Raw genomic sequence first — 20,273 nt, forward strand, 5'->3', positions numbered from 1 at the left:
CGGAGGCCTGGTCGGAGGCCTGGTCGGAGGCCTGGTCGGAGGCCTGGTCGGAGGCCTGGTCGGAGGCCTGGTCGGAGGCCTGGTCGGAGGCCTGGTCGGAGGCCTGGTCGGAGGTGGCCACGGGACCGTTCATCCCCGGAAGCTTTGGTGTATTGTGGTTTGCATGATCTTTTGCGCTCATCAGTCCATTCGCTGTGTGTTATACGTTGTAGGAAATTGTTAGATCTGGTTTGCAATGTTGAATTCCACAGTGGATGGAGAGTGTGGGGGGAGGGGAGGAGGGGGCGCACTGTAGGCTTATGTTCCTTCATGCATTTTTCTATGCTGCTTATCCATTTATTTAGTTGTGTGTTTATGCTCGATATTTGCTTGCCTCTGAAATCTAATTTAAACCCATGAAACCTCCCCCTCCCACGACCCATCCCCCCCCCAGCCACACCTCCCCGGCGGCCGGGAGTCGAAGCCACATCCTCTCCACTACATACCAGCTTTCACCTTCGTGATGCCATTACTCCGCTACCGTAAACTGAGGTTAAGTCATCATCATCATTAGCTGCAACAGCCGCTGTTGCAGCCAGCAGGAAGCATGCCGAGTGCCAGCATCAACAACACACTACAATGTATGAAGGTTTCATACATTTATCAGGAGAAAGCGCAAAGCCATTACGACACTATAGGACTGGGAAGGGGGGTCAGGATAAGGATATGGGCTGGGACGGTGGGAAGGAATGGTGGCCAACCAACCACTTGGACGGTCGGGGATTGAACGCCGACCTGCAGGAAACGAGACCGTCACTCTACCGTCCACCCAAAGTGATTGGGTTGCAATGTATGAAAAGACATGTTGTCAAACATCACTGACTTGCTCAGTGGATATAATCCTTTGCTGAGCCCCTGGCATCGTTTACGAGTCGAGGCGAACACTGTCCGGAAACAAATGGGGGCCCAGGGGAGGAATGGGGGCCCAGGGGAGGAATGGGGGCCCAGTGGAGGAATGGGGGCCCAGGGGAGGAATGGGGGCCCAGGGGAGGAATGGGGGCCAAGGGGAGGGATGGGGGCCCAGGGGAGGGATGGGGGCCCAGGGAAGGGATGGGGGCCCAGGGGAGGAAATGGGGACCCAGGGGAGGAAATGGGGACCCAGGGGAGGAATGGGGGGCCCAGGGGAGGAATGGGGGCCCAGGGGAGGAATTGGGGGACCCAGGGGAGGAATTGGGGGACCCAGGGGAGGAATTGGGGGATCCAGGGGAGGGATGGGGGGCCCAGGGGAGGGATGGGGGGCCCAGGGAGGAATGGGGGGCCCAGGGGAGGAATGGGGGGACCAGGGGAGGAATGGGGGGACCAGGGGAGGAATGGGGGGCCCAGGGGAGGAATGGGGGGCCCAGGGGGAGGAATGGGGGGCCCAGGGGGAGGAATGGGGGGCCCAGGGGAGAAATGGGGGCGCCCAGAGGAGGAATGGGGGGCCCAGGGGAGGAATGGGGGGCCCAGGGGAGGAATGGGGGGGACCAGGGGAGGAATGGGGGGACCAGGGGAGGAATGGGGGGGACCAGGGGAGGAATGGGGGGGACCAGGGGAGGAATGGGGGGGACCAGGGGAGGAATGGGGGGCCCAGGGGAGGAATGGGGGGCCCAGGGGAGGAATGGGTGGGCCCAGGGGAGGAATGGGGGGCCCGTGGGAGGAATGGGGGGGACCAGGGGAGGAATGGGGGACCAGGGGAGGAATGGGGGCCCAAGGGAGGAATGGGGGCCCAGGGGAGGAATAGGGGAGGTACCTTGGTGAGCATAGTGTGGACGGACCAGGCAAATAATGGCGGCCTTTGTCCGTGGATGAGACGCAGGAGAGCCCCCCCCCCCACCACTCTCAAGGCACCGTGTCCAAGCTGGGCGTACCTGGAGTGTACCTACAGTGTACCTGCAGTATAACTAAGAGTGGCATCTGCAAGTATACCTGAAGTATACCTGGAGTGAGTTCTGGGAGTTAGTTTAATCCCCAAGACGCACCTAGGGACGTTGAGCCCCGAAATCATCGCAAGGTAGGGTCAGGCTTGACTTTAGATAACTTGGTCCACCAGGCTGTTGCTTGGAGCGGCCCGCGGGCCCACATACCCACCACAGCCAGGTTGGTCCTGCACTCCTTGAAGAAAACTATCTAGTTTTCTCTTGAAGATGTCCACGGTTGTTCCGACAATATTTCTTATGCTTGCTGGGAGGACGTTGAACAACCGCGGACCTCTGATGTAGGATGGTCCTCCAGTATCTTCCATGTATATATTATTTTATACCTTTCTCGTCTCCTTTCGAAAGAGTACATTTTGAGAGCTTTTAGACGGTTCCAATAATTCAGATGTTTTATCGTTTCTATGCGTGCCGTATATGTTCTCTGTATTGCCTCTAATTCAGAGATCTCTCCCGCTCTGAAAGGGGGAGTACCGAGCAATACTCAAGACGGGACAGCACCAGTGATTTAAATAGTATTAGCCTTGCTGTGAGGTGTCTGGATTTGAACGTTCTCATAAACCATCCTATCATGTTCCTGGCGGCCGCTATATTTGCTCGGTTATGTTCCCTAAATGTCAGGTCGTCAGACATCATAATTCCCAGATCTTTTACGTGTTGCTTTCCTTCTATGAGTAGGTCTGATTGTGTCCTGTACCCTGTGTTTCGTTTAACTTCCTCGTTTCCACCATACCTCAGTACCTGGAACTTGTCACCGTTAAACATCATGTTATTTTCAATTGCCCAATCGAAGACTTTATTAATATCTTCCTGCAGTTTTTCAGTGTCTCCTACAGAAGAAATGTTCATGCTGACTTTTGTATGATGTGTAAAGGATGTCACGAAGCTGTGACTAGTGCCTTTGTCTATATGTGATATAAAAATGAGAAAAGGGAGTGGTTAGTGCGGTCACACTTCCCCCGTGCGTGAGTGCGCGCGCGCACGCTCCTCACAAAGAGGAAGACTTCCCTCACTTTCACTCTGATCACATAACGTGATCCGCTTCCTGAGTGAACACACACACACACACACACACACACACACACACACACACACACACACACACACACACACACACACGCACACGCACACGCACACGCACACGCACACGCACACGCACACACACACCACACATGAGCATCACGGTGGTGGGCTGGCAGGTGGGCGGAGGTGGGCTGGCAGGTGGGCGGTGGTGGGCTGGCAGGTGGTGGGCTGGCAGGTGGGCGGTGGTGGGCTGGCAAGTGGGCGGTGGTGGGCTGGCAGGTGGGCGGTGGTGGGCTGGCAGGTGGGCGGTGGTGGGCTGGCAGGTGGGCGGTGGTGGGCTGGCAGGTGGTGGGCTGGCAGGTGGGCGGTGGTGGGCTGGCAAGTGGGCGGTGGTGGGCTGGCAGGTGGGCGGTGGTGGGCTGGCAGGTGGCAGGTGGTGGGCTGGCAGGTGGGCGGTGGTGGGCTGGCAGGTGGGCGGTGGTGGGCTGGCAGGTGGGCGGTGGTGGGCTGGCAGGTGGGCGGTGGTGGGCTGGCAGGTGGGCGGTGGTGGGCTGGCAGGTGGGCGGTGGTGGGCTGGCAGGTGGGCGGAGGTGGGCGGTGGTGGGCTGGCAGGTGGGCGGAGGTGGGCTGGCAGGTGGGCGGTGGTGGGCTGGCAGGTGGGCGGTGGTGGGCTGGCAGGTGGTGGGCTGGCAGTTGGGCGGTGGTGGGCTGGCAGGTGGGCGGTGGTGGGCTGGCAAGTGGGCGGTGGTGGGCTGGCAGGTGGGCGGTGGTGGGCTGGCAGGTGGGCGGTGGTGGGCTGGCAGGTGGGCTGTGGTGGGCTGGCAGGTGGGCTGTGGTGGGCTGGCAGGTGGGCGGAGGTGGGCGGAGGTGGGCGGTGGTGGGCTGGCAGGTGGGCGGAGGTGGGCTGGAAGGTGGGCGGTGGTGGGCTGGCAGGTGGGCAGTGGTGGGTACTCTGTCATCAGTACCTTCCCATTCTACTTTCTCCTTTGGCCACACCGAAACACACTCCACCTCCACCCCTCCCACCCCCCCAGCTTCCCCTCCCCCTCTCTCCCTTCTCACACCTTTCCCCTTCCCTCTCTCCCATCTTCCCCCCCCCCTCCATGAGCAACCCATCCCCCCGAGACGTCAGCACCTCCCCGTAACAGTGTTGTGGCCGCACCTACACGCGGTGATGGAGCCAGGTGGGCCACTTTGTGTACCATATTCCGGGAAAATAAAGCTAAAACTAAACTTAAATATTCCCCGGCTTAGTAAAGCACATGTGAGTGGGACGATATTAGGCCTCAGATAGCGTGTTTTAGGCCTAGGACGGTTAGGCTTGGTTATATTAGCAACAAATATAAAATCTGACCCGCCGGGTGAGGCCAGATCGGCCCCCATCCGGCCTGACCTCTCACACACCCAGTTAGTCATGGAAATTACAGGAAATGTGCTCAGTTTAGCTATGCAAGTCTGTTGCTTAAGCGGCCGCGCTTGCTTAAGCGACCGTTGCAACAGCGATCGTGCAGGGAGATGATGCTCTTTGCAGATAAATCCGCTCTGCAGTTCCCGTCAATTGCATATCAGGAGAAGGGGAAAGTAAAACGGCTGTTTGTGTGCGTCTTGAAGGTACACATGGCTTGGGGCGCCAGGCGGTATACATGGACACCTTGACGCTACCTGCAGGAACATTCTAGGAATAGTTCTACTCCCCGAGCCCGGCGTGAGGCCAGGCTCCACTTCTGATAATTTGGTCCAACAGGCTGTTGCTTGTAGCGGCCCGCAGACCAACATATCCACTACAACCTGGTTGGTCCGACTCTTCTTGCAGAAAGAGTCCAATTTTTTCTTGAAGTTCCACATGAATAAAGTGGAACATGAACACACTTCATGTGTGTATGTGTAGGGGGGGGGGGTTCCCCCCACATACGACAACACCCCCACACACGACCCCCCCCCCCCACACACGACCCCCCCCCACTTAACCCCCCCCCCACACGACCCCCCCCCCCCCCACAAGAGAGAAGACTGATGCAGCAGGACTGAACTACTAAACATGGCCAAGACCCCCCTTGCCTAAGCCGCTGAAGACGGCTTCATTGTCTCCATTTAAGTTGCTGAGAGCGACGTCTGAGCTGTTGGGAATCGGGCCACCGCCGCTCGTAACCCCTGAAGCAATTAACCTTTGACCCCCAGGGTGCTGGGAGCGACACCCTCGTCACCTCGTGTCTCGACCATGTCAGCCAAACTTTCCCATCGTATATAAATGTCAACCACGGACACGCACTTGTCTGTCGGAGTTCACCCCTGAGAATGTATACAGCCATCTTGTATGTATATTATATACAGCTATATAATATACATAATGCATACTTGTGGTGTTAGGGGTGGTTACCTTATCTTGCGGTTACCTTGCCATGATTTCAGGGATCAACGTTCCCGCGGCCCGGTCCTCAACAAGGCCTCCTGGTTGATTGAGTGGTCAACCAGGCTGTTGCCATCTATGCTTTCTCATTCTCATTTCTCCCTCTAACCAATTAGTTTATTTGAAGTTGGGATCACATCACGTAAGTATAATATAATGTAAGTATTAATTAACTAAGTGTAGTTACAAGATGAGAGCTACGCTCGTGGTGTCCCGTCTTCCCAGTACTCTTTGTCGTATAACGCTTTGAAACTACTGACGGTTTTGGCCTCCACCACCTTCTCACCTAACTTGTCCCAACCGTCTACCACTCTGTTTGCGAAAGAAAACTTTCAAATGAGTTATCAGCATCTTTGTTTCCTTAGTTAGAATCTGTGTCCTCTTGTTCGTGAAGTTGCTGGTTTTGGGAATTTCTCTTTGTCCATTTAGTCGATTCCTGAAGTATTTCAGTGTGTGTGTGTGTGTGTGTGTGTGTGTGTGTGTGTGTGTGTGTGTGTGTGTGTGTGTGTGTGTGTGTGTGTACTCACCTAGTTGTACTCACCTAGTTGTGTTTGCGGGGGTTGAGCTCTGGCTCTTTGGTCCCGCCTCTCAACCGTCAATCAACAGGTGTACAGATTCCTGAGCCTATCGGGCTCTGTCATATCTACACTTGAAACTGTGTATGGAGTCAGCCTCCACCACATCACTTCCTAATGCATTCCATTTGTCAACCACTCTGACACTAAAAAAGTTCTTTCTAATATCTCTGTGGCTCATTTGGGCACTCAGTTTCCACCTGTGTCCCCTTGTGCGTGTTTCCCTTGTGTTAAATAGACTGTCTTTATCTACCCTATCAATCCCCTTCAGAATCTTGAATGTGGTGATCATGTCCCCCCTAACTCTTCTGTCTTCCAGCGAAGTGAGGTTTAATTCCCGTAGTCTCTCCTCGTAGCTCATACCTCTCAGCTCGGGTACTAGTCTGGTGGCAAACCTTTGAACCTTTTCCAGTTTAGTCTTATCCTTGACTAGATATGGACTCCATGCTGGGGCTGCATACTCCAGGATTGGCCTGACATATGTGGTATACAAAGTTCTGAATGATTCTTTACACAAGTTTCTGAATGCCGTTCGTATGTTGGCCAGCCTGGCATATGCCGCTGATGTTATCCGCTTGATATGTGCTGCAGGAGACAGGTCTGGCGTGATATCAACCCCCAAGTCTTTTTCCTTCTCTGACTCCTGAAGAATTTCCTCTCCCAGATGATACCTTGTATCTGGCCTCCTGCTCCCTACACCTATCTTCATTACATTACATTTGGTTGGGTTAAACTCTAACAACCATTTGTTCGACCATTCCTTCAGCTTGTCTAGGTCTTCTTGAAGCCTCAAACAGTCCTCTTCTGTTTTAATCCTTCTCATAATTTTAGCATCGTCCGCAAACATTGAGAGAAATGAATCGATACCCTCCGGGAGATCATTTACATATATCAGTGTGTGTGATATATGATATATAATAATATAATATATGATATATAATATCATATATTACATATATCATTTACAGTATTTCAGTGTGTGTGTGTGTGTGTGTGTGTGTGTGTGTGTGTGTGTGTGTGTGTGTGTGTGTGTGTGTGTGTGTGTGTGTGTGTGTGTGTGTGTACTCACCTAGTTGTACTCACCTAGTTGTGTTTGCGGGGGTTGAGCTCTGGCTCTTTGGTCCCGCCTCTCAACCGTCAATCAACAGGTGTACAGATTCCTGAGCCTATCGGGCTCTGTCATATCTACACTTGAAACTGTGTATGGAGTCAGCCTCCACCACATCACTTCCTAATGCATTCCATTTGTCAACCACTCTGACACTAAAAAAGTTCTTTCTAATATCTCTGTGGCTCATTTGGGCACTCAGTTTCCACCTGTGTCCCCTTGTGCGTGTTTCCCTTGTGTTAAATAGACTGTCTTTATCTACCCTATCAATCCCCTTCAGAATCTTGAATGTGGTGATCATGTCCCCCCTAACTCTTCTGTCTTCCAGCGAAGTGAGGTTTAATTCCCGTAGTCTCTCCTCGTAGCTCATACCTCTCAGCTCGGGTACTAGTCTGGTGGCAAACCTTTGAACCTTTTCCAGTTTAGTCTTATCCTTGACTAGATATGGACTCCATGCTGGGGCTGCATACTCCAGGATTGGCCTGACATATGTGGTATACAAAGTTCTGAATGATTCTTTACACAAGTTTCTGAATGCCGTTCGTATGTTGGCCAGCCTGGCATATGCCGCTGATGTTATCCGCTTGATATGTGCTGCAGGAGACAGGTCTGGCGTGATATCAACCCCCAAGTCTTTTTCCTTCTCTGACTCCTGAAGAATTTCCTCTCCCAGATGATACCTTGTATCTGGCCTCCTGCTCCCTACACCTATCTTCATTACATTACATTTGGTTGGGTTAAACTCTAACAACCATTTGTTCGACCATTCCTTCAGCTTGTCTAGGTCTTCTTGAAGCCTCAAACAGTCCTCTTCTGTTTTAATCCTTCTCATAATTTTAGCATCGTCCGCAAACATTGAGAGAAATGAATCGATACCCTCCGGGAGATCATTTACATATATCAGAAACAAGTTAGGACCGAGTACAGAGCCCTGTGGGACTCCACTGGTGACTTCACGCCAATCGGAGGTCTCACCCCTCACCGTAACTCTCTGCTTCCTATTACTTAGATACTCCCTTATCCACTGGAGCACCTTACCAGCTACACCTGCCTGTCTCTCCAGCTTATGTACCAGCCTCTTATGCGGTACTGTGTCAAAGGCTTTCCGACAATCCAAGAAAATGCAGTCCGCCCAGCCCTCTCTTTCTTGCTTAATCTGTGTCACCTGATCGTAGAATTCTATCAAGCCTGTAAGGCAAGATTTACCCTCCCTGAATCCATGTTGGCGATTTGTCACGAAGTTCCTTCACTCCAGATGTGTTACCAGGTTTTTTCTCACGATCTTCTCCATCACCTTGCATGGTATACAAGTCAAGGACACTGGCCTGTAGTTCAGTGCCTCTTGTCTGTCGCCCTTTTTGTATATTGGGACCACATTCGCCGTCTTCCATATTTCTGGTAGGTCTCCAGTAGGTAGGTAGGTCGGGAGCCGGTCGGCCGAGCGGACAGCACACTGGTCTTGTGATCCTGTGGTCCTGGGTTCGATCCCAGGCGCCGGCGAGAAACAATGGGCAGAGTTTCTTTCACCCTATGCCCCTGTTACCTAGCAGTAAAATAGGTACCTGGGTGTTAGTCAGCTGTCACGGGCTGCTTCCTGGGGGTGGAGGCCTGGTCGAGGACCGGGCCGCGGGGACACTAAAAAGCCTCGAAATCATCTCAAGATAACCTCAAGAGATAACCTCTCCCGTCTCTAGTGACTTACTATACACTATGGAGAGTGGCAAGCAAAGTGCCTCTGCACACTCTTTCAGTACCCATGGTGAGATCCCATCTGGACCAACAGCCTTTCTAACATCCAGATCCAGCAGGTGTCTCTTGACCTCCTCTCTCGTAATTTCGAACTCCTCCAAGGCCGCCTGGTTTACCTCCCTTTCTCCTAGCACAGTGACCTCACCCTGTTCTATTGTGAAGACCTCCTGGAACCTCTTGTCGAGTTTCTCACACACCTCTCTGTCATTCTCTGTATACCTGTCCTCGCCTGTTCTAAGTTTCAATACCTGTTCTTTCACTGTTGTTTTCCTTCTGATGTGACTGTGGATTAGCTTTGGTTCGGTATTGGCTTTGTTTGCTATATCATTTTCAAAATTTTTCTCTGCTTCTCTTCTCACCCTGACGTACTCATTCCTGGTTCTCTGGTATCTCTCTCTGCTTTCTGGTGTTCTGTTATTCCGGAAGTTCCTCCACGCCTTTTTATTCAGTTTCTTCGCTTCCATACATGCCCTATTATACCATGGATTCTTCTGTTGCTTCTCGGATTTTTCCCTTTGGGCCGGGATGAACCTGTTTACTGCCTCCTGACACTTTTGGGTAACATAGTCCATCATACCCTGTACAGACTTGTCTCTGAGGTCTGTGTCCCAAGGTATTTCACTTAGGAAACTTCTCATCTGTTCATAATTCCCCTTTCGGTATGCCAGCCTTTTGATTCCTAGTTCTTTTTGGGGGGAGATAAGTCCTAGCTCTACCAGGTACTCAAAGTTCAATACACTGTGGTCACTCATTCCCAAGGGCGCTTCCATCTTAACTTCCCTTATATCCCATTCATTTAGGGTAAATATCAAATCAAGCATTGCTGGTTCATCTTCTCCTCTCATTCTTGTTGGTTCTTTGGTGTGCTGGCTTAGAAAGTTTCTTGTTGCCACGTCCAGCAGCTTAGCTCTCCATGTTTCTGGTCCTCCATGCGGGTCTCTGTTCTTCCAATCTAGTGTGTGTGTGTGTGTGCGTACGTGCGTGCGTGCTTGATCTGTTGTTGCAACCCGTTCTCGCACTTGCTTACGGTCAATATTGGCTTATTTAATAAGTGCATATGTGACATACTAATTGATTGTGAATATTTTATTTAACTTGAAAAGCTTCATAGAAAACACCGACCTCACCTAACGTTCTTAGTATGTTAAAATAAGCATCTTATTGCTTCTTATTTACAATTATTACTTAACCTATCAACGGTATAGGTTAAGTAATAATTGTAATTAAGAAGTAATAAGATGCTTATCTTAACATACTAAGAAGGTTAGGCGAGGTCGGTGTTTTCTATGAAGCTTTTCAAGTTAAATAAAATATTCACAATCAATTAGTATGTCACATATGCACTTATTAAATAAGTCAATATTGACTATAAGCAAGTGCGAGAACGGGTTGGTTTCCTCGGGGACCCATAATTCCCCCACGAACCAGCCACGACAGGTGTGACACAAAAGGCATAAAACATCTGACCATACACTCTGTATCCAATTGAGAATATTTCTGGTTAATTCCATATAAGTCCAGAGTAAATTTGTTGGATATTTTATATAGCGTGAGAGTCGGGGGCCGGGGGGGTGGGGGGAGCAGGAAGGGCCTCTTGTGCTGTGTTGCTCGTCAATGTTATCACACTCTGCACCTTGAGAGTCTGGTGACGACGATAATCTAAGATCAACAGTTGACCAATGACAACGTCATCTGATGACTGTGTATCAACTCTTACTTCACCCGTCAAGCGTGTTCTGTCTCACTACTTCACCCGTCAAGCGTGTTCTGTCTCACTACTTCACCCGTCGTGTTCTGTCTCACTACTTCACCCGTCAAGTGTGTTCTGTCTCGTTGCTTCACCCGTCAAGTGTGTTCTGTCTCGCTGCTTCACCCGTCAAGTGTGTTCTGTCTCGCCACTTCACCCGTCAAATGTGTTCTGTCTCACTACTACACCCGTCAAGCGTGTTCTGTCTCACTACTTCACCCGTCAAGCGTGCTCTGTCTCACTACTTCACCCGTCAAGCGTGTTCTGTCTCACTACTTCACCCGTCAAGCGTGCTCTGTCTCACTACTACACCCGTCAAGTGTGTTCTGTCTCACTCACCTGTCAAGCTACCTGTCCCTGCGAATGAAGCATGACAGTTTAGCGTCAAAATCCCCAATGGACAATACACCATGTACTTTAAATCAAGAGCGGCTCTCAACCGCGTTTTCTCTAAGTGGGTCCTTTACTTACTTTGAGGTTACCTTGAGTTTGCCTTGAGTTTACCTTGAGGTTACCTTGAAGTTACCTTGAGGTTACCTTGAGGTTACCTTGAAATTACCTTGAGTTACCTTGAGGTTACCTTGAAGTTACCTTGAGTTTACCTTGAGGTTACCTTGAGGTTACCTTGAAGTTACCTTGAAGTTACCTTGAAGTTACCTTGAAGTTACCTTGAGTTTACCTTGAAGTTACCTTGAGGTTACCTTGAGGTGCTTCCGGGATTAGCATCCCCGCGTCCTCGGTTAAGTTAGGCTCGGTGGATTGAATACATCGTTTTCGTGACGTTGTGGCAACTCGAGACGACGGGCTGTCAAGAACGCTGCCTCGAAAGCTTGAAATTATTGTAATTTGTAAATTGCAGGCTTAAGCGTTTTCCTGTTTGCCCCCACGACACTTGTAAACCTCTTTGGGGTCAAGTGAGACTCTTGTAAATTTCTTTAGGGTCAAGTGAGACACTTGTAAACCCTTTGGGGTCAAGTGAGACACTTGTAAACCTTTTGGGGTCAAGTAAGACACTTGTAAACCTCTTTGGGGTCAAGTGAGACACTTGTAAATTTCTTTAGGGTCAAATGAGACACTTGTAAACCCTTTGGGGTCAAGTGAGACACTTGTAAACTTCTTTGGGGTTCATCAAGCATTTACACAACCCCCCCTTACGAAACCTCTACATCTTTCCTCAATCATGGCGGCTTTGTTTACATTTAGTAAACATTTCACGAGTTTGGGAACTTCACAAGCCAAGGTTATTAGTATTGATTTAAGCAACCTCGTTGTGCTTCGGTGCTCGTATACATATTAACAAATGTACACAAAGCCGCCATGATTGAGGAAGGATGTAGAGGTTTCGTGAGTGGTTGTGCAAATGTTTGAAGCCTGAGCCATGACTATTCCCAGAGCTGTGCACCAATAGTGCCACAAGATGCTCACACGTCAACACGCAGTGATCACGCTTGCTCATGCTGGCCTCAGAGCTCACGTTGTTGTCGCCCACACATTCACAATATTGGGTGGCCATGTGGGGCTGGGTCATGTGGGGCTGGGTCATGTGGGGACTGGGTCATGTGGGGACTGGGTCATGTGGGGCTGGGTCATGTGGGGCTGGGTCATGTGGGGACTGGGTCATGTGGGGACTGGGTCATGTGGGGACTGGGTCATGTGGGGACTGGGTCATGTGGGGCTGGGTCATGTGGGGCTGGGTCATGTGGGACTGGGTCATGTGGGGCTGGGTCATGTGGGGCTGGGTCAATTAACATGTTGGGCTTACGAAACGTGTCGTAAAGTGAAATGGAAAGCTCTCACAAGTCAAGCCTGGCCTCGGGTCGGGCTTGGGGAGTAGAAGAACTCCCAGAACCCCATCAAGCAGGTATGGGTGAAGTACCCCAGGATTATGAGTTAAAGACGCAGCCTTGTATGTAAAAGGTGCGTCCCTCACCGCTACCCCCCCCCCCCCCCCTTTCTTCCTCATCACCTTCCCTCCTCACCAACTCCGTTGAAGAGCAGAGGTGCAACAGGTACTCTGAGAGAGAACTATCAACATCAGAGGCCCGAGACTGTTCAACACGCTTCCACTACACATAAGGGGCATAACTGGCCGACCCCTCACAGTGTTCAAGAGAGAACTGGATAAACACCTCCAAAGAATACCTGATCAACCAGGCTGTGACGCATACGTCAGGCTGCAAGCAGCAGCGTCCAACAGCCTGGTTGACCAGACGACCTACCTGGAGGCCTGTTAGGAGATACAAGGTAGGTAGACCTTCCCTCCCTCCCTCCCTCCCCATCCCCTCCCCACCCCTCCCTTCTCACCTCCCTCCTCACCCCCTCCCTTCTCACCTCCCTCCCTCCCTCCACACCCCCTCCCTTCTCGCCTCTCTCCCTCCCTTCTCACCTCCCTCCCTCCCTCCACACCCCCTCCCTTCTCACCTCCCTCCCTCCCTCCACACCCCCTCCCTTCTCACCTCTCTCCCTCCCTCCACACCCCTCCAACGTTGAGGTGGCCGCAGTGTGACTTTCGGATTACCTATGATTTTTCTGGACGTCATGTCTCCGCGCTCTTAATTCCTTGTTGACTCTGGTATTCTCAGGTGAAGGACGCAGCCAGGAGTTGGGGGGCGGGGGAGAGGTGTTAGGGGGGAGGGGGAGAGGTGTTAGGGGGGCGGGGGAGAGGTGTTAGGGGGGAGGGGGAGAGGTGTTAGGGGGGCGGGGGAGGTGTTAGGGGGGAGGGAGGAGGGAAGTGTGAGGGGTGGGGGAGGGGTGAGGTGTTAGGGGAGGGGAGAGTGGGGGAAGGCATGAGAAGTGGGAGGTTGGCAAGGTGTACACCTGGAGCATAAATGGAGAGAGTTTCCAGAGTACAACTCCCCGAGCCCGGCCGGAGGCCACCTTGTGGCTACCTTGTGTAGCTTCCGGATATCAACAGTCCTGCGGCCCGGTCTCCGACCAGGCCTTCCGGTTGGTCACCTGGTCAACCAGGCTGTTGGACGCGGCTGCTCGCAGCCTGACATATGAATCACAGCCTGGATGATCAGTTATTCTTTGGCATATGAATCACAGCCTTGTTGATCAGGTATCCTTTGGAGGTGTTTATCCAGTTCTCTCTTGAACACTGTGAGGGGTCGGCCAGTTATGCCCCTTATGTGTAGTGGAAGCGTGTTGAACAGTCTCGGGCCTCTGATGTTGATAGTTCTCTCTCAGAGTACCTGTTGCACCTCTGCTCTTCAACGGGGGTATTCTGCACATCCTGCCATGCCTTCTGGTCTCATGTGATGTTATTTCTGTGTGCAGGTTTGGGACCAGCTCCTCTTAATATTTTCCACGTGTATATTATTATGCATCTCTCTCGCCAGCGCTGAAGAGAATACAGATTTAGAACTTTTAATGAGTCCCAATAATTAAGATGACTTATAGAGTGGATTCTCGCGGTAAAGGATCTCTGCACACTCTCCAGGTCAGCAATTTCTCCGCCTCTGAATGGGGCTGTTAGTGTGCAACAATTTTCCACCCTAGAGAGCTCTAGTGTCTTGAAAAGTATCATCATTGGTATGGCGTCCCTTGTTTGGAAGGTCCTTGTTATCCAACCTGTCATTTTTCTTGCAGTCGTGACAGCTACTTTATGGTGTTCTGTAAAGGTAAAGTCTTCTGACATGATTACTCCTACATCCTTTACGTTGCTTTTTCCTTCTATAGTGAGATTTGATTCAGTTTAGTTTTTTAAATTTCATTTTTTTCCCATAGCGGAGGAGCTGGAACCTATCTTCATTAAACATCATCATATTATCTGTGGCCCATTGAAAGACCCGATTTACATCGGATTGGAGGCTTCCCGTGTCCTCTATATTGTCTACTCGCGTGACAATCCTGGTGTCGTCTGCAAATGATGATACAGTGCTGTAGTTTGTATCCTTGTCTGTGTCTGATATTAGGATGAGAACAAGTACCGGAGCAAGTACGGTGCCTTGGGGGACTGAGCTCTTCACAGTAGATGATCCAGATTTTACTGTGTTGACTATTACACTCTGCATTCTTTTCGTTAGGAAGTTGAAGATCCATCTCCCTACTTTGCCAGTAATTCCTTGTGCACACATTTTGTGCACAATAACACTATGGTCACATTTGTCGAAAGTTTTTGCAAAGTTTGTGTATATTACAGCAGCGTTTTGCTTGTCTTCCATAGCACCTAAGGCCATGTCATAGTGGTCTAGCGGTAGCACAGGCCAGGCTCGACTTGTGATAACTTGGTCCAACAGGCTGCTGCTTGAAGTGGCCCGCTGGCCCACATATCCACTACAGCCTGGTTGGTCCGGCACTTCTTGTGCCGGATGAACTGTACACCAACTGTAAGTGTATAGTATACTGTACTATACACCTACATAATCCCATTAGAGCTATAAATCATTATTATGTTTGCTCTAAAATCCATACAAATTATTGTACTTATGTATAAGCTTAGCTCCTAAATATGTAGGTCTATTGGATAACAGTATTTAAAACCAAACTAATGACCAACTTAACATTATAATAGTCAGCAATGGGTCCACCTTTGTTCCGGCAATATTTCTAATGCTTGCTGAGACGTGGACGTTGAACAGCTGTTGACCTCTGATGTTCAAACAGTGTTCTCTGATTGTGCCTATGGCACCTCTATTCCTCACTGATTCTATTCTGCATTTCCTTCCATATCTTTCACTCCAGTATGTTGTTATTCTACTGTGCAAATTTGGGACCTGGTCCTCCAGTATCTTCCATATATATATTATTTGATACCTCTCTCGTCTCCTTTCCAGAGTACATTTTGAGAGCTTTTAGACGGTCCCAATAATTCAGATGTTTTATCGTTTCTAAGCGTGCCGTATATGTTCTCTGTATTGTCTCTAATTCAGAGATCTCTCCCGCTCTGAAAGGGGAAGTGAGTACCGAGCAATACTCAAGACGGGACAGCACCAGTGATTTAAACAGTATTAGCCTTGCTGTGGGGTCTCTGGATTTGAACGTTCTCATAATCCATCCTATCATTTTCCTGGCGGCCGCTATATTTGCTCGGTTATGTTCACTAAATGTCGGGTCGTCAGACATCATAATTCCCAGATCTTTTACGTGTTGCTTTCCTTCTATGAGTAGGTCTGATTGTGTCCTGTACCCTGTGTTTCGTTTAACTTCCTCGTTTCCACCATACCTCAGTACCTGGAACTTGTCACCGTTAAACATCATGTTATTTTCAATTGCGCCAGTCGAAGACTTTATTAATGTCAGTTTGCAGTTTTCTAGTGTCTTCTGCAAAGGAAGTTTTCATGTTGATTTTTGTATCATCTGCAAAGGATGTCACGAAGCTGTGACTAGTGTTTTTGTCTGTCTGATGTGAGAATGAGAAAAAGTCAACCCGTCCACACAACAGGCTGGTTAAAGCAGCGGCCGTCCTCCCCACACGCATTCATGCATTTTAACATACTGTGTATTAAAAATTGGTTTGTTCTCGTATATAAATTAATATTATTATACATAAAAAATATATGTATAGTTAGGTTAGGTGTTTAGGTTCTGTTGGCGATTATTTGTATTTGAAGTACGTGGGTGAAGTATTTATTGAACTATGGTTCGAACAGAGGACGTGAGTGAAGCACTTGTTCCGGAAGTGTTCGGACGTCATCAGTTGTGAGTCGTGTGCTTCTGTGAGTTTGTCATAGTAGATAGTAGGCATCCATCAGTCTCAGGAGACTATGGATGTCAGGATCATACGTCAGGCTGCGAGCAGCCGCGTCTAACAGCCTGGTTGATCAGTTCAGCAACCAGGAGGCCTGGTCGACGACCGGGCCGCGGGGACACTAAGCCCCGGAAGCACCTCAAGGTAACCTCAAGGTATGGAGTTGTGCTCTGGTTGTCGGTCTGGAGTGGCCTCTCCAGGGCGCAAAGCCAGGGTAGGTTGATACGGAGAAGCTGTTACCCATGCAGCAGGTTCCCCCCCTTTCCACGGTGCCGAAAGTCTCTAATGGAAAGGCAAACGTCAGTTTCAACCACTGACTAACAGAAAATAGTTAAGTAACTGTGACAGGATCTTCCGTTCTAAATCCATGTTGTCCTGGGTTGCGTAGTTCATTATTTTCCATAAAACTTGGGATTTGGTTCCTAAACACTCTTTCGAAAATGTAATTATGTGTGATGTTAGTGCAACTGGTCTATAGCTTTTTACAAAAGCTTTATTACCCCCCTTGTGTAGTGGGACTATATCTGCTGATTGAAGTGATTCTGGAATCTCTCCTCTATCCAAGTTTGTTCTCCATGCTATAGTGAGTGCTCGCGCTACTGGTACTTTACATTTCTTTATGAATATTGAATTCCATGAGTCAGACCCAGGGGCTGAGTGCATTGGGCATGTTGTCAATTTATCTTTCAAAGTCTTCTGAGTTCGTGTTAAATATTCGTTATATTATCTGGAGCTTGGATTCATTCGCCAAACCACTTGGGCTGGACGGTAGAGCGACGGTCTCGCTTCCTGCAAGTCGGCGTACCGTCCAAGTGGTTGGGCACCATTCGGCCCCCCCCCCATCCCATCCCAAATCCTTATCCTAATCCCTTCCCAGGGCTGTTTAGTCGTAATGGCTTGGCACTTTCCTCTGACAGTTTCCTTCATAAAGAAGCTGTGTGGATCTTCAACTTTCATGATGTTTATTGGGATACTAAACATATCCTCATACTGCAGTTTTAGGATTTAACTAATTGCTTTGTCATCCTTCGTGAATATCTGGGGCATTACAAAATAATGAATATAATAATGAAATAATAATCTGGGGCAAAATATCTGGTATTGGGAGAGGGGGAGAGGGGGGGGAAGAAGGCACAGAAATAGGTGAAGAAGATTTGTTTTCTGGCTTCAACACCTGCAGCCACAACTGACAGATGTGGGGTGACAAACGACAGATGTGGGGGGGGCTGAGACAGACAGACACGAGGGGGACCCCAACAGACAGAGAGACACGAGGGGGGGCCCCAACAGACAGACAGACACGAGGAGGGCCCCAACAGACAGACAGAGAGACACGAGGGGGGGGGGCCCCAACAGACAGAGAGACATGAGAGGGGGGCCCCAACAGACAGAGAGACACGAGGGGGGGGCCCCAACAGACAGAGAGACATGAGAGGGGGGCCCCAACAGACAGAGAGACACGAGGGGGGGGGCCCAACAGACAGAGAGACATGAGAGGGGGGCCCCAACAGACAGAGAGACACGAGGGGGAGGGCCCCAACAGACAGAGAGAGACGAGGGGGAGGGCCCCAACAGACAGAGAGAGACGAGGGGGAGGGCCCCCAACAGACAGAGAGACACGAGGGGGAGGGCCCCAACAGACAGAGAGACATGAGAGGGGGGCCCCAACAGACAGAGAGACACGAGGGGGGGGGCCCCAACAGACAGAGAGACATGAGAGGGGGGCCCCAACAGACAGAGAGACATGAGAGGGGGGCCCCAACAGACAGAGAGACACGAGGGGGGGGGCCCCAACAGACAGAGAGACATGAGAGGGGGGCCCCAACAGACAGAGAGACACGAGGGGGAGGGCCCCCAACAGACAGAGAGAGACGAGGGGGAGGGCTCCAACAGACAGAGAGACATGAGAGGGGGGCCCCAACAGACAGAGAGACACGAGGGGGGGGGGCCCCAACAGACAGAGAGACATGAGAGGGGGGCCCCAACAGACAGAGAGACATGAGAGGGGGGCCCCAACAGACAGAGAGACACGAGGGGGGGGCCCCAACAGACAGAGAGACATGAGAGGGGGGCCCAAACAGACAGAGAGACACGAGGGGGAGGGCCCCCAACAGACAGAGAGAGACGAGGTATAACTCACATTGTAGATGATATACTTCTCAGCGTCGTCCTCACTGGTGTCCTTGTTGTAGACGGGGCAGATGATGTTGACCTGGTCGTACTCGAAGGGAATATTGCCCTTGTTCACATCTATTATGTGATCGGTATTGTCTATCCGGAATCTGTGGAGGAGGAGAACACCGAGGAGTTAGTAGTCTGCTCCCCACAACGGCCTTAACCCTCATCATCACACCCAATAATACATATATTAAAATATCAAATTATGTAAATTTTATTTTGTACATATTCAATGTTGCTAAGACATGTAAATACACGACAGGTGTAAATATGTGACTGGGAACGCACTCTCGGCCCCAGGTGTGAGACTCTCTCTTGTAAGTCCTCTATCACAGTAATGGAACTTGCTTATTGTACATATTAATATGGGGTAAAAAAAACAATGTGGGTTTTATGTAAGGTCTTTCGCACTCTCCTGAGTGCTTCACCAAGGTCTTGAGTACATACTTACCTCCCTTGTGGAGATTCCGTGGATCAACGGCTCCGCGGCTCGGTCTCCGCTACCGGTTGCTGGTTCCGCCAACTTACTGGCATTAGTATCACATTAAAGGCTCGAGAGTAATGGTCATGACCGAATTATCAGGGGAAAGCACCGAGCCATTACGATTATATGGCATTGGGAAGGGGTCAGGATAAGGGTCAGGGATGGGACGGGGGGAAGGAATGGTGCCCAACCACTTGGACGGTCGGGGATTGAACGCCGACCTGCATGAAGCGAGACCGTCGCTCTACCGTCCACCCCAAGCAATGGTGAAGAGCATTCTCGTATATATTTCGTAAAACACACACACACACTCTGACCAAAGAGCCAGAGCTCAACCCCCGCAAGCACAAAAAGGTGAGTACACACACACACACACACACACACACACACACACACACACACACACACACACACACACACACACCTATTATTCTATTCTAGAGGCCTATTCTAGCTTTGTTAGGCCAAAGCTAGAATATGCAGCGGTTGTGTGGTGCCCATATCTTAAGAAGCACATCAACAAACTGGAAAAGGTGCAAAGACATGCTACTAAGTGGCTCCCAGAACTGAAGGGCAAGAGCTACGAAGAGAGATTAGAGGCATTAAATATGCCAAAACTGGAAGACAGAAGAAAAAGAGGTGATATGATCACTACATACAAAATAGTAACAGGAATTGATAAAATCGATAGGGAAGATTTCCCGAGACCTGGAACTTTAAGAACAAGAGGTCACAGATATAAACTAGCTAAACACAGATGCCGAAGAAATATAAGAAAAATCACTTTCGCAAACAGAGTGGTAGACGGTTGGAACAAGTTGGTGAGAAAGTGGTGGAGGCCAAGACCGTCAGTAGTTTCTAAGCGTTATATGACAAAGAGTGCTGGGAAGACGGGACACCACGAGCGTAGCTCTCATCCTGTAACTACACTTAGGTAATTACATACCTACCTTTGGTGGAGGCTGACTCCATTGACAGTTTCAAGTGTAAATATAATAAGAGCCTAATAGGCTCAGGAATCTGTACACCAGTTGATTGACAGTTAAGAGGCGGGATCAAAGAGTCAGAGCTCAATCCCCGCAAGCACAACTAGGTGAGTACCCACACACCATGCTAACAACAAATCCAAAGGTAACCGAGGCGAACCAACCCCTCCACACCTCACTAACCATACAGTTCCGACACTTCCAACAGTCTTGCGTACATTTTGACCAGCCCCCCCCCCCCCACCACTAAATCACAAACAGAAAACGTGAAATAGGTGAAGGGGGGACTAAACTGCGCCACTACCGTGTAAAGACTGCCATAAATACAATATAAATGCCACAAACTTAGAAAAGGTCAACTTCAACGCATCG

The 20,273-nt window shown here is 50.1% G+C and overlaps 1 protein-coding gene across 1 annotated transcript in view; it reads right to left on the reverse strand.

Moving 5' to 3' along the window:
• The window catches only part of LOC123757756 (ephrin-B1), a 254,137-nt gene that overhangs the window by 39,060 nt on the left and 194,804 nt on the right, over positions 1–20,273 (reverse strand). Inside the window, exon 2 of the mRNA XM_069338808.1 lies at positions 18,394–18,535. The gene's annotated coding sequence lies outside the window, so the exon portion shown is untranslated. The remainder of the gene's footprint in view (positions 1–18,393; positions 18,536–20,273) is intronic.

The sequence above is a fragment of the Procambarus clarkii genome, chromosome 40 (assembly GCF_040958095.1).
Source record: "Procambarus clarkii isolate CNS0578487 chromosome 40, FALCON_Pclarkii_2.0, whole genome shotgun sequence".
Lineage (NCBI taxonomy): Eukaryota > Metazoa > Arthropoda > Malacostraca > Decapoda > Cambaridae > Procambarus > Procambarus clarkii.